The following is an 18,718-nucleotide window of genomic DNA, read 5'->3' on the forward strand; positions in this document are numbered from 1 at the left end:
TGTATTTGGGTGATTCCAAAATGGATGTAATAAAGTGGTAATTGAACCTCGTGTCGTACAATTTTGGTTTGAAATCACGCATATCTTTTCAGCCCTAATAATATACATGAAGAAATTTCTCAGTTCTGATTGGTTAACATGAATGCAGTTTTCAGTTAATTCAGTGCAGAAGAAAGTTAATTCAGTGCAGTAGAGGGCTAATTCAGTGCAAAGAAAGAAACAAACCAGACATTCTGATTGGTCAGAATGATTGGTCAACGTCAATGTCAAGGTCAATGTCAAGGTCAATGTCACTTGCATGGTTTGAGTAAATTATTTTTTTGCACGTGACGCGCGCTAACTCGTATTTTTTCATGTATATTATTAATACATAATCACATAATTCTCTCGTGCAATTTGGAATAAACAAGCACTTGTAAATTTTTTCAAAGACCACAAACTGCACTCGCCCTACGGGCTAATGCAATTTTGTTAGTCTTTGAAAGAATTTACTCGTGCTTATTTATCCCAAATTGCACTCGAAATCATGTGATTACCTATACAAATTGCACTCTACTCAGTTCAATTACCATTATTTATTAGCGGTGTTGCTGCTCAGTGCAGACAAACGTTCATCAGCGCTGTTACAACGGTTGCGTTCAAGGTTTATCAGCTGTATTCAAGAAATGTCTTAAAGCGTTCCTCAGACACATGCCATCACACCGATTTCTCTCAAACTTTCACAGTTTAGGAGGGTCACTAAGTTATTCAAAAATCCCGTGTAGTTCAGGCTCCTGGCTTATCCCTGGCGTATCAGAGTCCCCCCCCCCCCCCCCACATGAAATCCCTGTAGTAAAATGCTAAATTTAGCTTTTGTAGTCGTCCTGAGTGCAACCGTCTATCGCGTGCAATTCTGGTTGAAACAAAATTTTCGGCATTTTTACACGTAGCAGTCATATAATAAAATTCTTTTTGACTGAGTTTAGGCGGGACAGACGGGAAATATTTGGCACTCGGTCATGGCGCGAGGATGTCGCGGGTGACTTCAAGCCAAAATTTTCCCGTGCGGCCTTACAACTCGGTTAATGAGTACAAATTTTTATCTGTTGGAACTAATTGAGAACCGTTTTTAGGAACTCTCAGTTGAAAGAAACGCTTTCCCTTGCCCGGTAAGCGTACGCTGTGAGCTAATGTGCGCCACATTGTACGCCAGTTCCAAGCTCTTAGCCGACCAGACTTAAAAGCCATTGACCATAAATATTGAGAAATCGCCGACAGCTACAAAATTTCGTAGAACCTTTTTCAAAAATTTTCAAAAGGTTCTATGGCGCTTCGCTTTCTTCGATAAATCGACAAGTTCAAAACTCGCCTACATGGCTGTTGCGCCACCCCGTTAAATAATGAAAAATTATGAAACTTCAGCAACTTCGTACGCCTCCGACACGATGAAATACCGCTTTCAAATTTTGTGTGACAGCAGATGGCCTTTTTTTTCGCAGAGGTAATATAAAGATCAACTTCGATGGCCTATAAAGGAGTCTGCCATATATATTTACAAATAAAATTCTACATCACCTTAAAGCTTTATCTTTGTAGTCAAATTCCTCTGATGAAAGCTCAACGTCAGTTGCCACAAAAACGCTCAAAATCGTTTGAAAGCAACCACTAAAACACTGTTCTGGACTGCATGAAGACAGCCGCCACTAAAAAACCCACAATGTAACCGATATTCCTGCTGCATATGCTAATATTTACGTTCCTGTTCATCTGCTCCACCTTTATCAGCTCCGAAAGACTCCCTTAAGTCCTTAATTGCTTACCCTTTCGACTTACTCCTGGTCACTTCGCGTTTCATTAAACGGTTGGAATATAGGACCAGCTAAGCCACTAAAAGATTTTAACAAAAGATGATTTAAAAAGTTCAATGTTCTCCATTCCTTTCAAGTTGTGATTCCGTTGAATTTTTGTCAAGCACTGCATGTATTCGCCCTCTTTAAAAATTGTACCACTGCTCAGAAAACCAATGTGAAACGTGAAAATTTTGCCACTTGACTGAGGTATTTTATTTCGCATTAGGATCTCCAGGGTAGAGAAAAGACAAACTAAGTTAATAACTATTCATTAATGTGTATTTGGGGAAAAAGAAAATGTTCATAGTATCTTGAAAAAGTATCGTATGCTTTCAAGATATTGTCCATGGAAAACATTATTTTAGACAGCAGAGTCACGCGCCGCTGAGGTGCCGTATTGATTTCAGGGACCTGTCCAACAACCAGTTACAGGATTTACCGCCAGGAGTGTTTGCCGACATTAGGACTTCTCCCTGGAGGAGCTTAAAGCTGTAAGTAAGCCTCTTTTACTGTAAACCGAGGTTGCCTAAGAATAAAAGAAAAAAAGGGAAAACGATCAATTTACCAGAGGCTAACTAAAGAGCCAAACATCACCGAGGAGCCGCTGCTTTCTAACTGTATCAAACTCCTTCATATAAGATCACATAAAGCCTCGTGTTTCACAAGGTAACTGTTGAAATATGTGAACAGAAAGGTTGGCAGAATACTCGCTATAAAGATGATTTCAAATATTTCTTCAAGTTCTCAATACACGAGTTCAATTTAGTTCGTTCCATAAACAGCTTCAGATGTTAAATAATGGACCATACGGGGGTCAAAGGATAGCGCGTAAAGTTTATGTTAATATATCAATAAGTACTTTTTTAAATTTGATAATTCCAGTTTATTAAACGAAATCCGTGCCCCATGGTTTTGAAATTATTATTTCTAAAAAATATACTAGATGTGCAGATGTTTTCAATCTCAGAAAGACTAATTAAACAATACTATTGCGCCTTAGGATCATTGGAAATTAGTAAAACTGGTTTAAATTTCAGAAGTGGAAATGAAGACATTCGATAATGTTAAAAATAGCATCGCATAAACTATATCTATCAGGAGCTTGTGAATTGTTTATTTGTCATGCATTTTGCGAACGTTATAGTCGTGGAGTTTCTCTTTATCCGAATTACAATTTATATTAATCACAACGGATCAACATTATTCTTTAACATGATGTTTTTTTTTAAAAGGAGCGTTTGCGACTTATTTGCTGTCGCTTCGAACACCCGACTTTTCACAAAAATACGTGCATGAACAATTCAGCACGCTGTAACAAAGTTTCTTTCAAACCCTTAGTGGATGTTTTCTTGATTGCCGCGAGCGAACGATTTAAATCGACAGAGCATGTTTGTACCAAAGCTTTCTGTCGAAGTTTTACAATAAAAAAACCTGACTGAATCATCTGTTTTGATACAGAGCAAGAAACCATTTTTTTCACAATGTCAGTCACTGTTCCATTGATCACCCAACTCTAGTTTCTTTATCAGCATAATTAAGTGCCACTCCCGCTAAGAGCGGTCCTCTCGATTTCCCGTCCAAAACAATTTTCCTTCATTTTTTCCTATGAAAAGGGTTTAGGACATACATTTCAAAAATAGTTTGGTTGTTTTCCAATTCTCTTTTTTTGCCTCACCGTAAGCGAGAATTGACTATTGGCTTGACCAAAAGAGATTTCACAGCTTTGTCGAGCGCGCTGCGACTGCAATGTTATAGTTCACGGAATTCTCTCTTGCTTCAAGTGCTATGTTCAATCAGTTCACAGACAAAATATGGAAACTTCACTTGAAATCCTAGTCATACCAGCTTGATTAGAAGAGACCCTTCCCTTCGACCTTAATTTGCATATCAAAAATTAACCAATTTAAAACCAAGAATTCGCAAAATGCGGTTGTAGATCGGGCTAAACAGTCATATCGTAGGATAGTTTATACACCAAGGAGGTCACCGATTGTTTCAAACCTGCGGGTATCTCTCTAGCTTTCATCCACCATCCTCTTAAAAACAGCGCAAATCAATGTCTTTACTTATTCGCGCACGTGTCAAAGCTCATTTCCATAATTCTGAAAAATGATATATGATATGTCTTTCACCGTTCAAACTTTATTTGTTTATCTTCTACGTAAAGTATTTTAAGTTTTCATAACAATTGGATGGAAAAAAAAGCAAGTCGTCCTAAAACGCTGCATAAATATGATCAGTCGTAACGCTTGCACGACAAAGTAAACAAAGGCGATCAGAAGCTCCTCGGTAATTTTCCTTGAATCAGGTCAATAGCCACGTACAGAGCGGAGAAGATCAAAATGATAGAATACAATTTGGCACTCTGGTCATTTCAGACACACTGTGTTGCTTAAAAGGACACACAAACAAGTTAAAATACACGTATGTTACTGTGTTATTTACAAAACAACCTCCTGCATAAAGATAATTTCGTAAATGGTAGTTCAGACTTTCCGTGACATACTTCTCAGCTTTAAGGTAATTTGTTGATGATAAGGATATCCAAGCAGTTAATAATAGCGAAACGTTAGTAATCCACCCGCCACATTTCCCATTATTACCAGGCTAAATCTTTTTGTCTCAATACTTTTGTCTTGAAGTGTATGAGGCTTTTCGCGACGCAGTCAGTCTAAGTTAGAGACTGGCAGTCTAAATCCCACAGGGATCAACGAACGCTTTTCATTCCACTAATTTATTCTTGTTTTCTCGTTGCCATGTTCCCACCAAAAACGTAGCTCCATTTTCTGCCTTTAAAGGCACACACAACCCACTATTCCTCTATTCGCTCCGACGAAGGGCTAAAGCTCGAAACGTCAGCTTTTGTAATCGTTACGGTGGCAAATTTACCATTTCAACTTTGTTGATATATCCAAATTATTTCGTTACTCCCACCGACGCAGCCCCAAACAGTTTCTTTCGAAACTGTCAGCCTTTATAAGTTAGAGACCGGTCATTGTTTATAAACCAGGAGGGAGTAAAGGAGGGAATCGGAGGATGTTGGTAGTATTACAATAAATTCCACCTAAACCCGCCTTAAGGCTATGTGATATTCGTATAACCCCCACCTCACAATGGCAGTAAATAGGCAGTCTATTTTCATCAGTCCTCCTTTAATTTCTGTTGGCGACAACTTATCGTTTCCCTTAACAACCACGTGATCCCCACAAAATCCTCCACCCCGGCTATAAATAGTGACAGGTCCTTTAGCTCCTGTTTCCACTTACTATCCCCACAGCGAATGTAATTTATCTCCGCATATAAAATACCTGAAAACCAGTTCATGTAGCGGTCGAAAGTCATGAAATGGAATGAGACACAGAGTCAGAAGTAGCCTTCCTAAATCTCTTGGAAACATGTACATTCGGTTTCCATGTCACTTAGTTTCTTGAGTAAGGTGGCCTTCAAATCTCTGCCTTTGAAAGAAATTTCAAGAAATGCACAGATTTCCTTCAAAGTGGTGACTTTAAACTTCTCTAACGTGTCATTTGTAACATGTTCGCAAATATTATGCCCATCAGATAATATTGGATGAGCAAGTCCGACTTCGGAAATAACACCCGCTACATGCCTTTTCCTTGCTTCGTGTTCAAGGTAACCGCTTTCTTCTTCGATAAGACTTTCGTCGTCGTCGTCGTCGTCGTCGTCGTCGTGGTCATCGTCGTCGTTTGCATCCTGCTCTGAATCTTTTGGGACTGTGGTTTTTCTTCGTTACAAAGCAGAAAGCCTCGAGAAGAAGCTTTGAACTTGGCTCTTCGTTAGCCATTCATTTCTGGTGAATTTTCTTGTACCATCTACCTCTCTCGCCTTTCTCATTTCTGCCGCGACTTGCGCGGGATCGGCTTCTCCGCCCATTCTTTCACCGGTTTGAAACCTACTTGAGAGATACCCTTTCACTTTCTCGGTGAATTTTGTTCTACTACCCTCCGGTCACTGAAGGGCCCAGCCCATCTTGTACACTTTAGTCATTTCAACTTCGCCCGTCACCTCGGGTGTTGCCATCTTTGATTCAAGAGTTAGGGAGGAAAATTTCATTGCCCAGTCACGTCTAAGGCCGTCGTAAAGGCTCGCTGATGCTTCTTTCTTGCTGTGCTCCCCGAGGTGCACATGATCTTGGAGTTCTTCTGAAGAAGTGAACTAAGAGCAGCAATCTTGTTCTGGGCAGTGAAATAGCATGTCCTCTTTATCATCGCTGGAACTTTTGCTATGGTTGCGATTCTGTTTTATGGCCGTGGAGCTGGGGCGAAGAAACCATGATTGTCTACTTCCCTTGACACATTGGGGTCTTGCTTCTCAAGGATGAGCTCTGACCATGGTATTACTTTGTCCATACCGACCTCATTGGCTTTTGAGAGCCAAAGACCATCCTTTTCATACGCAGAATTGTAGAAAAAGCTGAAATTATTGATGCCCTTAATTCTGAGTTCCTTTCTATCACTAACAATTTCGCAAACAGCAGCTGACGTTCCTATCACTTGTCTCACTTTTAATGCTACGTGCAGGTCAGCTGCCGTCATAATGTTATGGCCTTCATTGCAATATCTAGGAATTGCCCCTTTCATTGGACTGATTATGCGTTGGCAAACATTTTTGCCAGATTGTGGTTCAGAAAAATCATAGCTTGAGAATTAGAAAAGGAAGTATCTCGGTTGGAATAACTGATCTATCAATACTTGCCATACTAATACAGATATTACTAGGTAGCCTTAGTGTATTCTCCTGCCTCTATGAACACATTCTACTCATCATGAAAATGTTAATATGAAGATTATACTTTTAACGATTCTAAAGAGAAATCAATAAAAAAGGGCAACTTCGCAATAAATAAATACCTCCGCAGTTGAACTCTCTCAGGATGTCCTTTGAGAAAGTAATCATTCATTCGCGACACGTATTGTGCGTATAGCAATAGCATGTGAACTAGAGAGGTTAATTAACTTGAGAATACGTTTTAACCTGCCTTTAAGCAGGGGGGTCGGTGGTATGCGACGTTTTAAGGGTGGAGAGGATAATTATGTTCCTGCAATGTATTATTGAAAGAGTTTGATCAACATTGTTTGCATCGGCTCTGAAATATAAGTTACTATAATGAACAGAGACAGCAAGAAAGCTTTAACTTAAAAGTTCTGAAGTCGATCAAGCTATGAATTTGCATGTTTTGGAAAGAATGTTTTCGCGTTGTAATCAAAAAGCATTCTCATCTACCTCATCACCTTGATTCCAGCGCGTGAACCAACGTTAGAGGCAGCTACACTTAGATTGTTGTTGTGGTAACAGCCTGCGCCATCTGATCGCAAAAATACTTCATTTACTGTAGGCTTGATCTGTTTAATGTTACCGAGAAGGTTTTCTAGAATTGCGTAGACCGTGTTCCAGTCTTGGGCACAGCTTTCAAAAAGGTGAACATATGACATAATCTCAAGGCCGTTGTCCTCTGCATTCCTCGTAATAACTGAACTGATATGTCAGTTTATTCCTTTTTTTCCAAACCACTCAGACTGCTTTTCCCCGTATTTTAGTTGGATGAATTTGATGGCCCAGCATGACAATGAAGGAGGCATTTTTTCCGAGGGACGCGAGCAACTTCTGTTTTATTCTCTCTTGATTCTTTGTCCAGATTGTATGCGCCTTCCACTAAAGAATCCCCTCTCTAGCTTAACCATGGTCATGTTTCCGGTCTTCTTTCTTCTCTGTGCTGTCAAAAGTTATCAAAGGAATTTCAGTTTCATTTCCGATTTCCTGAATCACGGATTTCAAACTTTTACAACTATTACAGCTAGCTTGAGGTTCATGGGAACAATTTCCTTGAAACTCAGGGTCTTGGGGATCGCTTAGAGAAAAACGCATACACGCATACAATGGTCAAGGAAAGGACTTCTATCCTCTTGACAGTGCATCCCATACGCTGTCTTCAGGTATTGCTTTGCATCCTTCAGATTTTTCCGAACGTCTTCACACCCCGTTGAAGTTGCCCCGCCCTCTTCCAGTTCCTCCACTATCTTGTGCGTTGCTTCAAACCCTTCCGCTCCGCTTGCAGCAGTGTTGTACAGCCCTTGAAGGGATCGCCTTTGTGAGGGCTCTCTTGCTTGCAAAATTCTGTAAAGCGTTGATTTTTCAAGGGGGTCAAAGACTTCCTCGCAACAGTGTTTAACTGAGAGATTGTTCAATTATCGTTGATCGTCCAGCAATTCTGATGACATTTGGCAGGACAAGACGATCCCCAGAGTCAAGTTTTAAAGTCCTTGTTCCATAGGCCACACCTTTTTAAAAAATGATTGGTGCACAAAAGACAGAAAACGATCAAGTTTCACTAGGTCTATTCGGACTCTGCGGTGTGGCAGTTTGTTGACGTTGAAACCAGCTTCGACATTTTTGCCTTCTTAATTTGTCGATCGCTCAGTTTTTCAAAGGGCTGGTGCATTTTCTTTAAGAATTTCGTTGAATAGCTCGTTGCATAGATACTCAAGATCTGTGTTTTCAAGTTAATCGAAGGTGCCTGTTTGTATGCGGTTATCAGCAACTTCAAGTCAACCAAGCAAACCTCATTTGTTATTGGAGCCTTGAATGCTTGCAATAACTCTTCGCAGTCTTTTAAAGCGATTGCATTGCAAACAGGGCGACATGTCTCTTCCACGTGATCCAAACAAAGGGCTTTTTCATTTGTTGTTACCTATTCCCATTCCTTTTAAAGCCCAGAAGAAACCGGTTCTACTTTTTGTCCTGTGAGTGAGGCAGTCCTTGTCATAACCTCATTGTAGGTCTTTAACACGTGCCCATCGGTTTCTTCTTCATCTGACGAGTCACCGTTTGAAAAAGTCTCAGCCATTTCATGCCACTTCCTGAGGAGTCCAAGTGGAATCCCGGTTGTATGTCTCGACTTCTTAATCTGGAATAGAAAACATCGCCGATTTTGCCTCCCTTTTTGCTTCCTGAAAAGTCAAAATCAGGCAAGGCAATCAGTAATTGATAACATTTATCACCGTTGGACTGATTGCGCTAAGCATTAGAGATCTCTTGCATGTGGGACGCATGAAGTTATTGATATACGTGCCTCGACAAGTATGCTGTGCCACAAGAACCCTTATCTTCAGCTAGATTTCGTTTTTCTTCCACTGATGTCCTTAGCAAAAGCCACTCATTCTTTAACCGGCTGTTATGTAACTTTCTGCAGCTGCTACAGATGGCTGAAATGTACACAAGAAAGTTATTTTTAAAAATGCCACCTAATTTGACAATCTTACACGCAAAAAGTTATCGTTATGGTCATTTCCATCCCTAAGATTATAAACTGTTTATATTCTCTGGTTGCCATCTTAATTGATACAGTTATCATCGTTGTTTCATCTTTTTTTTTTAAAATGAACGCCTTGTTTTTTTGATGTTGCGCATTGTTATGTTACTTAAACTGAACGAAACCTACGAATTGGCTCGCCCCCCCTCTCTCTCTCTCTCTTTCTCTCTCGCGCTCTTTTTTTCAATTATTCCTTTTTATTCATTGTAATTCATTTGGACGTCCTTTCCCTATTCTTGTGTTTACTTCTGTTCCTCTCTAATTACTTGTATCCAGAGCAAATAATTGGACATTTTTTCACTCTGTTGCAAATGTTAGTAGCAAGGCTTAATTAAATTTTCCTTGTAAAACGGTTCCTAACTTTTAACACTGTTTGGCCTACCGCACCAACATAAAAATTGGCTATCTCGAAATATTTTCTGTCATCACCAATACTTTACAATGGTGAATGGTTTGTCTCGACTTTAAAAATTTTGGCTCCGGCGGGCAAATCTCCCACCATGCCGCCGACAAATTTTTCACGGATGAGAACCGGACAAAATGGAGTAAATAAACAATTAAAGCCGTGTGAAAACTGGGAAAAATCGACTAAATAAACAAAGCCGTATTAAAGTGCTACTGAAACGTAATTTTCATATCCGAGATTTTTGCAATATAATAGAGCTTGAACGTTATTTGCAAACGCTGTGTACTTTTTTTGGGCGAACGCATACCGGAAAGTACACTTTTCGAAGTTGACCGGCTGAGATCAAAATTGGCGGCCATCTTGGCGCGGCCAAAACAGCCCTGTGACGTCACTGGTTGAGTACTTCTGTGAAAGAAGGGTAAAAGCATGGAGTGTGGCTTGCATGTTGGGAGGCCGAAAAAGAGGATTTCGGGCAAAATGCCATCTTCGTCTTATTCATCGGCGGCCACATCGGCATCTTGGCTATTTGCGAGAGGTTCGCCTGGATAGGGAGCAAAATTGAAGATGATCTAATCGGCAAGTCTGAGGATAACGAACAAATCCCTCTGTACCAAATGCCTGGCAGAACATGCTCAGAATCCCTACAATATAGGGCGAGGGCCAAAATAAGAGCAGACGAGGATTTAAAAAATGGGATAAAGCAAATCCTTAACAACGCGGAGCAAGAAACAGTAAAGGCGATCATGTGCTTCTATGAACGTGAAATCGTTCGTTTTAATACCGAAATAAAGAAAAGAAAACGAGCCAAAACGGCTGGAACACTGAACACTAAGAACTGTACTACGATCGAGTCAGCGCGCGTGGCGCAAGCTGAAAGCAATCCAGACAACTTAACGATCGAGACAGTAAAAAAAATAGCTGTACATCTACAAAGGCGAACGGTTCGAAAAAGACGCAATCCCTGATGTGCGTACTCAGTGCCACACATAAAGCAAATTCTCATGAAAAACTGGCATTTAATAGAAACACAACCACTACTGAGCGAACTATACAAAAATCCGCCGCTCGTATCTTACAAAAGAGGGCGGTCGCTCAAAGACATACTCGTGAGGGCTAAACTTTGAATAGGCTACTCTAAACACACGCTTGGGAGTCGTGTAGGCCTGTCAACCCCATTTTACGCCACCATCTTCCTCTTCGCTACTGGAGACAACTTCGCTTCGTTCAAAAGAAGATTCACTTGACAAAACTTCAATGTCTGCCATCTCCTTCGCCCCCGAATACAAACAAACAGTGAGTGAAATAAACCACGCTATCGGAGTGAACACAACCAGTGACGTCATCAATCCATTTCGCTCGGTATCAGGGCCCGGACATGGCTTTGTGTAAAATTATTGATTTGAACGGTTAAAAAAGATATCTTTCGCTTCTTTTTGGCCAAAGCAAATTATCTCATGATGATCAGCATATTCAAAACTACAGGTTAGAGCAAATATTTCAGATACTAAAATTTCGTTTCAGTAGCACTTTAAACTTGAGCGGATGCAAAAAAAGAGATAAAATTTTGTCACGAAAAAAGTTGTCTTTTGATCTTGTGGAGACTCTGCCTGCTGGTGTAGCTAGGCCCTCACAAATCAATTTTTAATAAAATAATAACCTTCGCATTCAAGGAATTGAAAAAAGTACTCACGTGATCCGACTGGAACTATCATTCCAAAAATTTCGAAAACATCTCTAGCCAGTCTGGCGGGGAATACTCGGCCACCTTTCACTGCCATATATGTTCCTTTGTGCTCTGGATGCTGACAAGTACTTCTACCGCATTTCCAGTGTTTTCCCAAAACGTTCCGATGTTTAGAACATAGAGACGTCCGCTTTATTTTTTCCTTTTTCGGAGCCAAAATGACCGTAGTGAAGCAAAATTGACTCCTACTCGAGGATTTCGCAGGATAGATGGTACTTCAAATTACTTGATACGTCATCCTGGCATTCCAGGAGAGATACCAGGACTGAAGCTCCGCTTAAATACCCGCATCCACTACAATCCTTGCTTTCTATGAAACAAGTAGCCATTTTTGTGCGATAAATTTCTCAAAACAGATCAATAACTGAAGATCCTCTCCTCTCCGCTAAACAAACACATGGGTAAAAGACTTATCCAAGGCGAGAGGGCTGGATCGAGGTATGCTAGAACCTTCGGGGTGGGGGGGAGGGGGAGGGGGAGGTAGATCAATGTAAGCTCAATTACCGTCCCCAATTCTTTTATTTCAGTCCATCTATAACTTTTGGTTCTAATTCGTTACATGAAATACTTTTAAGTTTCAATTTACATACCCGCGAAACAAGTCATGGAACAAGTGGACAAGTTGGCATAATCACGTCACGCAACATACCAGGCCGGGTTTGCCTCCTAAGGAATGATTAAGCTTGTCCCTCAAGAACTTTATGGACTGTAACAACGTAAAATCTCTAATTATGGCAGCAAAGGTTCAGAAAAGAGGACCTTTTGATTGCATTCCGTGTGCTAAACCTCGGTAGAAACAACGAGAATTCTTGCAGAAGGTTGTTTTGTTGATAACACCATAACATACATGTTTTAACTTGTTTGTGTGTCCTTTTAAGCGACACCTTATGTCTGAAATGACCAGAATGGCAGACTAGATTATTTAATTTTGATCTTCTCCACTCTGTACGTGGCTATTGACCTGATTGAAGGAAAATTATCGAGGAATCGCCTTCCGATCGCCCTTTGCTTACCTTTTCACGCAAGCGTTACGACTGATCACGATTATGCAACGTTTTAGGACGACTCGCAATTTATGTCTATCCAATTGTTATGAAAACCTAAGGTAATTAACGTAGAAGACAAACAAACGAATTTTAAACGGTCAAAGACGTATCTTCGTCATGTTTTAGAATTATGCAAATGAGCTTTGACATGTGCGCGATTAAGTAAAGACACTGATTTACATTGTTTTCAAGATGATGGTGGTTGAAAGCTAGAGAGTTACCCGCAGGTTTGAAACAATTCATAACCTCCTTGGTGTATAAACTATCCTCAGATATGTATTTTTAGCCCTATTTAAGCCTAAATCTTGAGAATTCTTTGTTCTAAATTGGTTCATTTTTTATAGGCAAGTTAATGTCGAAGGGAAGGGTCTCTTCGGACCACGTTGGTGTGAAGCCAGCAATTCTCAGCTTTTTCGTCGTTACTCAAAGAACCCAGTTAAATGCAGCGCAAGCGTAGTAAGTAAAACACTTCGATTGAATGAAAAATTGCTTTCTCGGAAATATGCCTATTTCTTGAGAACCACTCATTACAATTTCACGAAATTTGGCACGGAAATACTTAAGGAGATAAGTAACTGGAGTATTGAAAAAAATTGATTTTAAACAAAGGAAATTCCAGAAAATCGAGTGAACCTTCAACAAGGGACAATGAAAGATCTCTCTGTTAAATTGTTATCAAAATGGTGTTAACATGTGTGTATCGTTACAAGCTTGTTGCATGCAAGTTATAAAGAAAATCTAATGACTAGTTTTTCCACAAAGAAACAAAACCGATTTTAATTGCTTCTTTATATCTATTCACGTCGCCATGACAAGGGTACATACGTCAGCTCAACTTTCAAAAAAACCGAAGTTTGTGTTGTTAACTTGCTTGCTGCCAGTTTTGGCGACCGAGAGATCAAGGGTTTTAGAGAAAATGGTGAAAGAAACGAAGGTATCAAAAACTGTGTATTTTAAGTATTTCCCTATGTTCTAGTAGCTTGTCTTATTTCTCTAAACAGAAAAAATTTCGGCATTTAAGAACCCCCTCCCCTGTTAGGTGAAGGGTCTGGAACCACCTTTTTATACTGCTTTTCAATCGAGTCTAAAAGGCAGGTTATTTAAACAGAATTTAGCTGTTGTTTAGCAAAGCTGCTTTCTAAGCCATCTTCATGATGGCCGAAGTTTTTATTCGAACATGTGAACATTGTCAAGAGGGCCGAAAGCAAATCGTGGAAGGACATTTCAACCCACTTATAGGTAATCCCCAAGGACCGATAATCAATCACTCATTGATTTGAATTTTAAGAACGTGAAAAGGTCGGGTTTTCTGAGCTTAAGGCGGTTACAGGAACCTTAAAAAAATAGGAGTATATATTCTTCCAACAAAACATCAGTTTCCACAACATTTTTAAGAAAGCGCTTATTTTGCAGTTGACTTGTTGACTATAGGGGCCTGTCCAGCAACAAGTTACAGTATCTACCACCAAGAGTATTTGCTGGCATTAACGCTTCTGAGTACGCTAGGATAACGCTGTGATTTCTTTTTTTTTGGCTAAAATAAAAGTCATTTGTCATATCTTCATGTATCTTATCAGACTCGGATGAAAAACTCATGAAGGGGAGTTACTGGGCAAAGGTTCATTCTTTAATAGCTGACAGTTAAAATTAAATTTGTGTTCGTGGCTCAAAGGAAAATTTAGTAAGTATACGATGTGTGTTATGAAATTTTTGTTGAGAGTTCTGGAGGAACTAAAAGCAGTCTGGAAGTTTACACATAAATAAGTAAAATGAACAGATATCAGTGGCTCAGCTGAAAATTTGGACAGGCACGATTGCTTAATTTTTTTTACAAATTCGGTATTTCATATTGTAATTCAGGAATGTTCCGTGTCAGTTCACCGGCCTGATCATAATAATGCAAAAAGCTCTACACGAGGAGTTCGGGAGCCCGTTTGTGTCAGAGAATTTGCATTGTGCCATTAGCTTCAGCGGTATTGTAGCGGTTGTATTGAATTGTTCATCGGTGGTCTTATACATGTAGTCGATCTGTTCCAGCTTTTATGAGCGGTGTTGTAGCTGTTGTATACAAACGTTCATAAGCACTGTTACAAGGGTTGCGTTCAAGGTTTATCAGCTCAAGAAGATGTCTTAAAGCGTTCATCAGACACATGCCATCTCGCCAATTTCTCCGTCAAACCTTCACAGTTTAGGAGGGTCATTAAGTCATTCAAGAATCCAGAGTAGTTCAGGCTCGTGGCTTATCCCTGGGGTATTAGAGTCCCCCCATCAAATCCCTGAGGTAAAATGCTAAATTTAGCTTTTGCAGTTGTCCTGAGTGCACCCGTCCATCGTGTCCAATTTTGGTTGAAACAAGACTTTTGGAAGTTTGAACACATAGCGGTCATATGATAAAATGCTTTTTGACTGAGTTTTGGGCGGGACAGACGGGAAAATAATTGGCACTTGATTATGGCGCGAGGATGTCGCACGTGACCTCAAGCCAAAACTTTCCCGTCAGGCCCTACCACTCAGTTAAGAAGTACAAGTTTTTTCTGTTAAAACTCGTTGAGAACCATATTTTGGAAGCTGTGCCAGTAAAAAACAAAACAAAAACAAAACAGTTGCCCTTGTTCGGCAAGCGTACGATGTGACCTAATGTGCGCCACAATGTACGCTTTCCAAGCTCTCAGCCCAGCACTCTCAAGAGCCACTGACCATAAGTATCAAGAATACGCAGACAGTTAGTTGTACGCTCATTTTATTGTTCCTAAAGGACCTTTGTGATGAATCTTTTTCAAAAATTATCAAAAGCTTTTATCGACAAGTTCAAAATACGCCTACATGGGGTGTTGCCCCCCCCCACCCCCGTAAAATAATGAAAAAATATGCAACATCCGCAGCTTCGTACGCCCCAACACGATGAAATACCGCTTTCAAATTTTGTGCGATAGCAAATGGTCCTTTTTCTGTTAACGAAAATACCAATTTCTTCATATTTTTAATGTTTAACTTTGAATAGTGACCCGTTGAAAATATGGTACTTTCGTCTTTTTCGCAGAGGTAAGATAAAGATCAACTTCGATGGCCTATAAAGGCGTAACAAAAGCGTACAATGTGGGAAAGGGGAAGTTTCTTTTGCTAGGACAACTTCAGAAATATGGTTCTGCACAACATGCAATGTTCCCCACGGGAGATATTTGTAATTACAAAAACCTATTTTCTATTTCTTTTTCCGAATAGTTGGTTACCCAGTACCGTGATTTAACTGCTCCAAATGGGCAGAAATGATATTCTGATATATCTGATATATGAAGTGATATTCTGATATATTCCAACTTTAAGGGATCGTTTTCTTAGTGAAGGTTCCAAAAAACTACTAGACAAAGTACGATTAAAATCCATCGCATTTTGTTAGTGTGAGAAATATTTGTTGAAAAGTGCATTTTTCGAGCTTGATTTATGGATTTGATGTGGGAACTGATGACTCAGGGATAAGCCGAAAGTTCGAACTAAATCTGGTTTCTTGAATGAATTAGTGACCCTCATAAACTGTGAAAGATTGAAAGAAATCTGTGATATCCTGATATATTAAATTATTCCAACTTTAGGCGATCATTTTCTAAAGGTTCAATTAACCGTTAGACAAAATGGAATTAAAATCCATCGCATTTTGTTGGTGTGAGAGAGATTTCTTGAAAGTGCATTTTTCGAGTCAAATTTAGGGATTTGATGTGGGAACTCTAATAACTCAGAATAAGCCGAGAGCTCGAACTAAATCTGTGAAAGTTTGAAAGAAATCTGTGAGATGGCATGTGTCATGCCTACCCGGTCATCTCGTGGGCAGACTCTTAAACCGTTCATCAGCGGTATCATAGCAATTGCAAGACAACCATCCAAAAATGCCCCATAGTGAGTGAAAAGAACTTCCAGGGATTAGCATTTAAGGACATCCTCTACAAAACAGCTCACAGGCGCATTCCTGTAACACCACTAGAAGGCGACAACTAATAAACCACTCAGGAACAGTTGAAACGCGGCATCACCGCTGGTGAACCCCTAGAGACCTCCACCACACTTGAACACACCTGGTAAATCCTGTAAGACAACCACAGTGCTAATAAACGCTTGAATTACAATCATAAAAACGATATTAAAAAACGGTTTGTGTACATCCGCTTCAACACCGCTGGTTTATGCTTGAATACAATTGTCAAGACACGGCTGATTACCGTTTTAAGAAATCCATTTAAAAAAAAAGGAAAAAAAAAAACCTTCAGAAGTGCATCCGCTGTAAAAATCTGCTGTTGCTCGAAAGCAACAGCTATTAAACCGCTCAGGTACGGTTGAATGTAAACGCTTCAACAGCGATGATGAAGGCCTGGAGACAAACGCTATAGAACCGCTGATGGACGCTTGAAGACAACCAGTGGAAACCGTTGATAAAAAGTTGAGGAGGAGGACAACCACTATAACGCCGCTGATGAAAGCTCAAAGTCAGTTGCCACAAAAACGCTCCAAATCGCTTGAGAGCAACCACTAAAACGCTGCCAAGACCGCATTAGGACAACCGCCACTGAAAAATCTCCAGTGCAACCGCAATTTTATTGCATATGCTAACATTTGCCTTACTGTTCACCTGTTCGACCTTTACCAACTCTGAATGACTCCCTTAGGTCCTTAAGTGCTTGCGCTTTCGACTTACTCCTGGTCATTTCCTGTTTCATTAGACGGTTGGAATATATGATCAGCGAGGCTGGAACAATTTTAACAAAAGATGATCTAAATATTTGTCCTCCATTTCTTTCAAGTTGTGATTCCGTCGCATTTTCGTCAAACAATGCATCTGATTTAAGTATTCGTCCTATTAAAAAATTGTGGCACTGCTCAGAAAACCAGACGATTTGAAATGTTGGCCAGCTGATTGAGGGATTTTATTTTGCATCGGGATCTCCTGGGTAGAGAAAAGACAAACTAATTTAATATTCATTAATGTGAATTTGAGTAACTGAAGGAAACGTTCATAGCATCTTGAAAATGTATGGTATGCTTTCAGAATTTAGGAAAACATTATTTTAGGCAGAAGAGTTCACGCTTCGTTCTGGTGCCATATTGATTGCAGGGACCTGTCCAACAGACAAAATCTGCCCAGTTCAAAAGAAAACAAGACGGTTAAAAACTATTGATGGGGTAAATGTAGAGGGAAGATAGCATGTAAAGTTACGGCGATCGCAAGAGACGATTAATCCTTATTAACCATTGCAAATCGGTAAACAACTTCAAATGTTTAAATAATGAACCATACGGAGGTCAAAGCATAGCCCTAAAGTTTATTTAACAAGCTGTTTACCACTTCTGTACATGTCAATTTGATAACTCCAGCTAATTCATCAAAATCCCCGTCTCGCGGTTTTCAAATTGTTACTTGCATGTGCAGATTTATCAACCTCAGAAAAGACAGAATAAGCAATACAATTTGGCCTCAGGTTCATTGAAAATTAGTAAAGCCAAGTTAAATTTCAGTGGTGGAGGTGAAGATTGTTTCGATTACGTTAAAAATAGCAGCCCATGATTCATGCCATATCAAGATTTTGTAAATTATCTACTTTGTTGTGCATTATGAAGATGTCCTAGCACAGTTCCTTTTTATCCGAATTATAATTCATATTAATTACGACGGACTAACTCAACATTATTCTTTAAGATAACGCTTTTTAAAGAACCCGGGTAGCTTATCTGCCGTCGCCGCCTCGAACGCGCTAAATCTTACTGAAATATGTGAACGAATCAGTGCGCTGAGGCGAGCTAGGGCTTCTTTCAATTACTCTGCTTGTAAAAGTTTTTTCCGATGCCTGCGTTCAAACGACTCAAATCGATATTATATGTCTGCGCTGGAGCTTTCTGTTGATGTTTTACAACAGAAAAACTGACCGAATCAGCTGTTGTAGCTCGATAATTTTGAAACGAAACAAGAAACTATATCTTATCAGTGTCAGCCACTGTTCCATCTATTGTGTAACTCTAGTTCCTTCATCAGCAGATTTGAAGAGAGGGTTTGTTTTGAGCTTTTCCTCTCTTTTATCTCGGTTTGGCTTTTTGAACAGACAAATATCCAAAAAAAATTCCTCTTTGAGCGATGTTCATATGTTAGATGTCAAAATTTATCCTACTCTGGCCCCTCAAAACTCCTACCTCTGTTCTGCGAAGTTACGGCCTGATTGTAAACAACACAAAACCCTCTTTACAATTAGCTGCTTTGTTTAGTTAAGCTGTGGTACCGTCGCACTGGATTAAATGGCATGTAAGTTTGGGAGGACACTCCGGACGCTCGGTAGCAAGTGCCGGGATCAACACAAATATAAGCAACAGAATTCATTCAATCCA

At 39.8% G+C, this 18,718-nt stretch overlaps 1 pseudogene; it reads left to right on the forward strand.

Moving 5' to 3' along the window:
- The window catches only part of LOC148742595 (uncharacterized), a 99,105-nt pseudogene that overhangs the window by 1,186 nt on the left and 79,201 nt on the right, over positions 1-18,718 (forward strand).

This window comes from Stylophora pistillata, chromosome 1 (genome assembly GCF_964205215.1).
Source record: "Stylophora pistillata chromosome 1, jaStyPist1.2, whole genome shotgun sequence".
Classification (NCBI taxonomy): domain Eukaryota; kingdom Metazoa; phylum Cnidaria; class Anthozoa; order Scleractinia; family Pocilloporidae; genus Stylophora; species Stylophora pistillata.